At 35.7% G+C, this 8,697-nt stretch overlaps 1 long non-coding RNA gene across 1 annotated transcript in view; it reads right to left on the bottom strand.

The window, feature by feature from the left end:
* Positions 1–3,485, bottom strand: part of LOC106874843 (uncharacterized) — a 13,878-nt gene extending 10,393 nt beyond the window's left edge. Inside the window, exons 1-2 of the long non-coding RNA XR_001410057.2 lie at positions 3,413–3,485; positions 687–833 (exon numbers count right to left, since the gene is read on the bottom strand). This is a non-coding gene — a long non-coding RNA (uncharacterized LOC106874843). The remainder of the gene's footprint in view (positions 1–686; positions 834–3,412) is intronic.
* Between the last annotated feature and the right edge of the window lie 5,212 nt (positions 3,486–8,697).

Below are 8,697 nucleotides of genomic sequence, written 5' to 3'. Positions count from 1 at the left end.
ATATATATTTATATATATATATATATATGTACATTTTTATATGTTTATAATTTTGCATATGTGTGCATGTATGCATAGAGATGCACTAAGACAATTTTGTTTCTACTCTGTTTAAAAGTATTGAGTTCTTTAACTTGGCTTTATGTTTCACTTGTGATAAACAAACTATAACTCAGTGTGTGTGCGTGTGTGTAAGAAAGCGAGTGAGGGGTTGTGATGATGGTGATGATAATGATGTTGACGATAATATGCGTGTTTGTTTACATGTTTATATACATGTATGTTTATACTGGTGTGGTAATATTTGTATTTTGTGCGTGTCTATGTCTCAAGTATTAACGGAGATGTATGTACACACACACACACACATGTATGTATATAAGATGGAGTGTAATGTATTTAAGTAATAAACCATTATTAAAATGGAGAGGGGAACATATGTCATAAATCCTTCTTCCTCTCTATTTACTTAATAACCCATTTGAACCTACTTAAACGGTGATGGTGGGAGTGGTGTGGGGATAATGAAGAAAAACCACTTAATAAAGTAGTTAGATCTCCACCACTGACACTATGGTCACCACCACCACCAACACCACCATCACCATTACCACAATCACCAATTCCATCATCATCATCTTCAAGACTATCTCGATAATAGAAGTAGGAAGCTAAATCATATCCACCTGTTGCTGAAGGAGCCAAGTTCTTCTGGCATGTGTTCACTGTGTTTGTTTAATGACCTCCATGAGAAAAGTTGCAGTTTAGCTTAATGATATGGTTGTCAGATTGTTGGCTCAGTGCTGTGTCAGTGGTAAGTTCAGTCTGTCTATCTGTAAATAGGAAACAAAGAAAAGTGTATGTAGTTGCAGTAAGCTCAGATTTTGGTTTTTGGATTTTTGGTGTGACACTGAGTGTACAGTCAAGAGGTTTTTAAATGTGTGGTGTGTAAGCGTGTGTGTGTGTGAGGGGGGGGGTGTATAGGGCACGTTTGCTTAAGCCAGATGGAATTTAAGGCTGATCATTCTAGTTCCCCAAATCTCACCTATTTCCAAGTAACATAATAATTCCCTACGGCCAGACATGTTTTTGTGGATGATTGGAAATGAAAGACACTGCTTGTATACCAATAACACTTATTTACAACTATGTGGTGTCAAGACAATGTGATACTAGTACTCCTGTATTTACACTTACATGCACACGTTTACTGTGTGTTATGTCTTTTAGAATAATTACTTGGTGTATTGTGGGTAAGAAAAGGCGTTTGGCTGTTTCCTAACCCAAGATGAGTGTTGGATTCATCCTTTTGAGCCAGAGACAAAGTGATAATCCATACAGGGGAAACATTCCTCTTCATCTGCTCCAAAAAAAGGCCAAGGTCGTTTCCTCTGCAGCGATCTAAAAGGCATTGTGCTTGTTGATTATCTTCAATGGAGAGTACTATGCCAACTTGCCAAGGCAGTTACAAAAGACTATCAAAACCAGTTGCTCGGGAAACGGAAAAGGGGTCTTGTTTCATCAGAACAATGCCCCAGCACACAAGTCCCCAGTTTTAATGATTGCTGTGCATGACTGTGCCTTTGAACTGGTTGATTACTCTCCCTTTTCTTATGATTTGGCCCCATTTTAATACTATTTGTCATACGATGGAAAACACTTGGCTGGGAACCAGTATGTTCACGTCATGTCTGCTGTTGATAAACGTTTTGAACAATAGGATGAAAGATTCTTTCCCAATCAGATCCAAGCACTGCAACATGAATGGAAGAAGTGTGTGGACTGTAAAGACGACTCTGTTGAGAAAAAAACCTAATTCGGTCACATTCCATGAGAGTATCTTGGTCAACTTATGAACTTTTCAGCCGACCATTGCAGATGAAATATTTTTCTTTTGAAGTGTTATACTGAAATTAACTACATACTGTCTCTTTACTAATTAGAATTTGGTGTATTGGTGTAAACTACTTCCTTTTGTTACTCATATCTGTTGTAAAATGGGGTTAGCTATATTGTTTCAGTAGTTAGTACCAGTGGTATATGAAGGTTAACTACATCCCATTGAGCCATATCTCTATACAGACAGTTGACTGATAACTTAACCAGCCATTCATATCTCTAAATAGATACTAGTACAGTATTTAAATCCCTTGAAATGTTCCCTTATTTCCAGTTGTGTTTCGGAATGATGGAAATTACCAGATACAATCTATTAGATTAATATTAATATCACAAACGTAATCTCAGTTTACCACCAGGAGGATTAATTTAGCATCAATTAGCTGCTATTACATCATGACAAATAATTTGACATTAGTGCTGAATATTAATTAGCTAAACATCAAATTGATATCGGTAATAGGGTGGGTTTGCAACAGAAAGTGTAACGCTTAATCTTCAGATAAAACTTAATGGGTTATTCGATAGCATTAAAGAATTTTATTATTTGGTCTTCTGGTGTCAATAAGTACCAGTGTTATACTGAAGTTGCTTTAATCTGCCACACCAACACTAAAAATCTGAAGCCATACACCTATACTACTATCATTATTATTATTATTATTATTATTATTATTATTATTATTATTATTATTATTATTATTATTATTATTATTATTATTATCATTATTATTATTATTATTATTATTATTATTATTATTATTATTATTATTCCTGCATAGGTAAAAATGTAACGGAGTCTTTAGTCATCTGACAAGTCACAACAAGGATCTCAGACAGATAATACTTTCCTTAAAATGTGTGCTGTGCCCAATAAGCCTGCTTTTTGCAGGACATCAATTTTGCATGGGAATTCGTCATCATCATCATCATTATCATTATCATCATTATTATTATTATTATTAGTGTTATTATTAACTTCTGTAAAAATATATTCAGCCATGGGATATTATTTAATTGCCTAAAAAACAGATGAGGGCTGATGACTAGAAGAGTTTAAGGTCTTAAAAACTTTGACTTTACATATTCTGTCTGACAAGCTGGGAAAAGTAGGTGGTAAAACGATGTTTACAATATATATAATTATTTAAATAAACAAACACACACACACACATTTAAAATTATAGAAACATGTATAAGTACATTCATACATACAATTATATTTGCATACATATATATAAATGTACACACGCATTCATATGTATGGTTTAGATTGAAATGTGAGGTGAGTTTATATAATGATAAAGCAATGAGTAACTAATATACTCAATAAATCAATAAATTTGTTCAATCAATTATTAAGTAGTCTGAGTGAGAGGAATTGGTTTGGTGTATTGATACTCTGAAGTGTGTGAGTGTTGATGGTAGTGTGGATGTTGGTGTTGGTACTATAATATAGAGCAATCTTAACAACTCTTATTAATATTATAAGAGTTCATATGATAATATTTACCTATCATCTGTGTTGTTCTATTTCAGGATTGCTTAGTTAGCGGTTTGGGAATTAAACCTCTGACAGATTATATATTGTTTCTGTCTGTCTGTCTCTGTCTCTCTCTTTGTTCACTATGTAATACCATTGATGATGTCATAGACACATTGAACTCTACCCTCCCTCTACACATGATCACACGAATCTCAGCGCATCGCACCTTTTATCATTGTTGTCACTCTTCACCTCTCTCCACCATATAACTTAGTTACTAACCCACACTCCTGCCACACACACACACACACACAGACATTATACCTCAGTTGCTAGTCTGCCCCTACTAACCCTATTTGCACTACATACTCCACTCTCCTTATGTTGATAGTTCCACTTAATTGCATACCTGAGGATTTGAAATTCTCATGCAATTTATACAAGTATGTAATTAACTGAATTTACATCTTTCACCTGTTTCAGTCATTGAATTTTGGCCATGCTGTAGCACTACTTTGCAGGGTTAGTAAAAAAAAAAAAAATCGAGTCGGTACTGATTTAAAATTTGGTACTTATTTAGTAAGTCTCTTTGGCTGAGCTGCCTAATTATGGGGATATAAACAAACTAAAGCCAGTTGTCCAACAGCTGGAGAAAAAAGATACACACACACACACACACACACACACACACACACACACACACACACACACACACATACACACAACTGGCTTCTGTGTTAGTTTTTAAAATTTTCTATCTACCAAATCCACTCATAAGGCTCATGGCACAGTCCTATGGTTAAAACTTTGGTGATTGAAAAATACAAAATGAAACTGAAGCATTGGTTAGGTCAAATAATTGTCATGCCAACATACACAAATAAAAATGTTGCTTGAATTGGGTAGAACAGAAGTAAAGTATATGTACACAATACTTACTATAAATAGATGATAAAGAAATGCTTTATTGTTTTATGATGCAAGTATTATATCTTTGCATGTGTAGATTAATCACAATACCTTTGAGCAGTATACAGAAATGTGATTTGTAGCTTAATAAAAGCATTAGCATGGCTGCATGGTCAAGAAGTTTGTTTAACAGCTACATGGTTTTTGGTTCAGTCGCATTGCATAGCACCTTATATAAGTATCTTTACAATCACACTAGACCAAGAAATGCTTTGTAAGTGGTTGATGAAGATTTTGAGAATCCAATCATACGTGTGCGTGTGTGTGTGTGTGTGTGTGTGTGTGTGTGTGTGTGCATGGGGTCTATGAAAGCTATTCATTTTGAGAGGAATTTTTATTGTCAATCATCCTGTCAACAAATTGCTTCATATCTTTGAAGACTTGTCGATTAAAGATCCCTTTCCTGAAAAGCAGGATAGCATTAGCTGCAGGTAAGGCAGCTGGGTGTAGCATAATGCCTTAATGCTACCATAGAAAAATAGATGTAAACATGGATAACTACATCTATGTGTGTGTAGTGACACCTATAGCAGACGACTGTTATATGTTCAATGTCCGGAGTTTTATCCACGCATGCGCAGGGACTAGTTCAGGAGGGAATACAGGAAGAGTATCATGCGCATGCGTAGAGTTCGACACCCAGCTTTGGTGCCTTTTCTCACTCTCTTCGTTCGCTGATCTCCGTCGAGCCTAGACGTCCCACAGATCTCTCTCCAACATTCCAGCACTAGAGCTACACAAATAACCACGAACTTCATTGACGGCGTCTCAGTAACCAAAGGCGACGAGCTACCGAATTCCCTCCAAACGTGAGCCGAATTCCACTGTAAATAAATATTGTTGTGTTGTTCAGAATCTGCGTTCCGTTGTTTCTTCAAGAAATTTAACGTACAGAAGCAGAGTACACCTAATGGTGTATAACCACGTTCCTACATGTGTGTATACATGTAAGCTTTATTTTTCCCTTTTTAATTTAGAGTCAATTTGGACCAGCCACCTGCTTATTAAGAAGATTGTAAAGGAAAATATTTTGTTTTATTCATCATCCTTTAGACCTCAAGAAATTTTTGCTGATTTTTATTGCCCCACAGATAATTCTATTCACTGCACCAAATGTAAGCTACAGACACATAAGAGATGCAGTGGAATCATAGGTAGATTAACGGATAAGGTCACCTTTGTGCATGGCAGATGTGCAGGAACAGTAAGCAATAAGAACACATTAGACTTAGACTCTCTCAAATGTTCAGGAGACTCTCTTGAGGTAATAGATAGTTTCTGCTACCTAGGTGACCAAATTAGCAATGAGGATGAATGCTCTGAAAATGCTGTTTCTAGAATATAAATAGGAAGGAAGAAGTTACAACCTCTGTTGGCAACGAAAGGACTCTCTCTCTCTCTCTCTCTCTCTCTCTCTCTCTCTCTCAGAGTGAAAAGTAGACTGTATGACGCTTGTGTACGAAAAGCTATACTCCATGGTAGTGTGACATGGGATCTGAATGCAGAGTACATGCATAGACTAGAGAGGAATGGAGGCAATATGCTCCACTTGATGTGCAGCATCAGTGTGCATCAATGACAAAGTGCAAATGTGTTGAAAGAAAAGTTAGAGGAATCAAATGCATCATGCAAGAAAGGAGACTATGTTGGTTTGGACACCTTGGGCTTTGGAGCTTACCTATAAACACACACACACACACACACACACACACACACACACACACACACACACACACACACACACACACACACACACACACACACCAGCAATAGTTTTCCACAGCTGCTAATTTCAAGATTCATGTTGCTGCTCTAAAAAATATTTCACTTTTAAGCAACAATATTCTTAAATATTCAATCAAGGCAGGGCAAGTATAATTTCTAATATCAAAATTAATAATAACTAATTGCATGTGACAGTTAATTAGTGGACTGAGAGTTTAAAGTGGTGGTAATTGAGAGCAGTGTGTGTGTGTGAGGAAAGGTAAGGAAGTATAGGAGGTGAGGGGTGTTTAGTAAAAAGAGATGGTGAACAGAAAGATGGAAGAAAGAAAAAAAGTGAAAGTGAAAATTAAAAAGAAAAAGTATGAAATAGAACAAGGGATGATAAAGGAAGAAAGAAAAAACAAAAAGAGAGAAGAAATGAGTGAAGAAGTAGGAGGAAACAAGAGTGAAAGAAAGAGGTTGAAGAAGTAGAGCTGAAGGTGATAGAACGGAAAGAAGATGGACTTGACTGTGATAAATTTCATTAGGGAGACTGCTGTAAAACCATTTCTTTGGCTTGTGTTACTATACTTAATTCTATGTATTGAGTACTGTCACAGTTTGTTTGTATCAACAAAAATATATAGACACAAACACAACACACACGCACACACACACACACACACACACACACACACACACACACACACACACACGCGCATACATAAATTTGTGATAATCTTTGAAAGTATAGCAAGTCAAATATGTTTGAGTCCAATGGTAGTTTCTAATTTCTACTGTAAATGTTTGTAAGTATTCAGCTATTCTAAAGGCTGTCATAAGATGGTATATTTCTCGGCGTAGCAAAGATAACACCTTCTGGAACCATTACTGTAGTAGAATATGTGTTTTATAATGGACCAGTCAATTTAATAATTTTATTATGTCTTGAATTCTAGACATTAAAATAGTGGGATGTCTTTCTGAATGTACATACATATGTTAAGAGAATTTATTGTAAATGGATTTCCAATAAGACTGATAAAACTTTTTGTTAACTATTTGCAAAATAAGTTTCAGTTTGATAGAAAGACAATGCCATTGAGACAGCAGATATTAGAATTTATGTAATTAGATAATGTTGGAGGGATTTTGTCTTCTGCTTATGGTGGATGTGGAAGCACTAAAGGTTTTAATGCAACTGTAGCTCACCTTAATGCTATTTCTATTAAATATCTTAAAATATCTATGGTTTATGCAGAAATGCTTATTTATTAAATCTACAAATTTTTTACCATGTGAATAGTTGAATATATAAAATATATTCAGCACATGACAATAGGCTAACAAATATTTGAGAGATTTTCTAATGTTTTTGGGGAGCCAATCTAATCTCAATGAGTAATCATACATGTCTTTAGTAATTGGTCTTCATTTGTAAACATAAACACTCCTAAAGCTCTCATTCTCCCACACACACACACACACACATATAGGTGTGTGTGTGTGTGTGTGTAGAGGGAAGGAGAGTGAGACAGAGTGTGAGAGAGAGAGAGATAAAGAGATAGGTAAATAAATTAGACAGATACACAGAAAATTAAATACTCTTGCACAGCCCAGAGTATATTTGAAAGCTATGATAAATTTTATGTAATGAAACTACAGAATTTTTAAAGTCTTCACTGTGGAACTCTAGTCATAAATTCTCAGAATGTAGAGTATTTCGCATACTGTGTGTCTGACACGAGCATCATTAAATAATTGCTGGTTAGAAGTATAAAAGGGAGTACTTGTTTTCTGATGAGTCATCAATACACATGAAACATACCAAGGCAATCTCCTTTATTTTTTTGTGCATGAAGAGATTAGCAAGATCTATTTACACAGCTTTAAAGTTTCAATGGCAATGAACTATTTACAAGTAGTTTAATTGCTTTAACATAATCTTCAATGTATGTAAATATACATGCGTGTGTGTGTATATATATTTATGTATGTGTATATATGTATATGTATATATATTTATATGAGTTTTTGTATATATATATATATATATATATATATATTTATATATATATATATATACATATATATATGCATGTATATAGGAAACCTGCCAGTCACCTAGTCACCTACCGTTCTGGCAGGCACACAAGCCAAATTGATTACATCCTCGCCAGGAAAAGAGAAAGATGGCTGCTTAGAAATGCCAAAACATTCCAAGGCGAAGAATGTACACCACAACGTAGACTAGTAGTTAGTGACTTCAGGATCAGAGCTAAGTGGCTGCCCAGAATGCGACCAGCTTAGAGGAGAAGGGTATGGAAGCTCAAAGATCCTGCGAATGGACAGAGATTTAGAGACTTATTACTCGAAGCCTTCGACGAAACAGAGGGGGATGTAGCTTCACACAATGTAGAGGACAACTGGACGTTTCTACGGGACAACCTGCTGAGGGCCACCGACGAGATCTGTGGTTGGTGCAAGGTCCCTTCTCAACCCAAAATAACGTGGTGGTGGAACAAGGAGGTAGACAGGGCTATTAGACAAAAGAAACAGGCTTGGAAGGACTGGAAGAACGGTGGTAGCAGGGAATTCTATCAAACTGCCAGAAGGGAAGCTAGGCGACAGGTCTATTT

The sequence above is a fragment of the Octopus bimaculoides genome, chromosome 12 (assembly GCF_001194135.2).
Source record: "Octopus bimaculoides isolate UCB-OBI-ISO-001 chromosome 12, ASM119413v2, whole genome shotgun sequence".
NCBI lineage: Eukaryota > Metazoa > Mollusca > Cephalopoda > Octopoda > Octopodidae > Octopus > Octopus bimaculoides.
This window is presented reverse-complemented; position numbering and strand designations above follow the sequence as displayed.